Raw genomic sequence first — 459 nt, forward strand, 5'->3', positions numbered from 1 at the left:
CGAATTAATTTGTTAAAGTATCTCAAAGACCCTACAATCCACCTAAAATTATTTCTTCCCTTATTATATATATATTTTGTTGTCTTCAACCATATTAGTTCTACTAAACAAAGTCTTTCGAGCTATTTCACATCATGACTGCTTTTCATGTCTCGAGTGGTTTTCTTAGATGATCTTATTTTGTTTTAGTACAACTGTAGAGTCTAGATCTATTTATTTATATGTTCTTTTAAAGCCTTCTGACCTATATATCCCTTTGTGAGTTCTTTCATTTAACTTTTTTTTTTAGTGTTCCCTTTAATCGGCAAGAAGACAATATAACTTATCAGTTTAAAAACATTAGTATGCTTTTGCAACTAATGAGCAGTCTCCATTGTTCTTTTAGGGTGGAAAATGACTAGAAAATAAAAGGCAATATGACTTCTAAATAAGGCAAAAGAAATGATAGAATCAGACTTT

The sequence above is a fragment of the Elaeis guineensis genome, chromosome 13, assembly GCF_000442705.2.
Source record: "Elaeis guineensis isolate ETL-2024a chromosome 13, EG11, whole genome shotgun sequence".
In the NCBI taxonomy this organism is placed as follows: Eukaryota; Viridiplantae; Streptophyta; class Magnoliopsida; order Arecales; family Arecaceae; genus Elaeis; species Elaeis guineensis.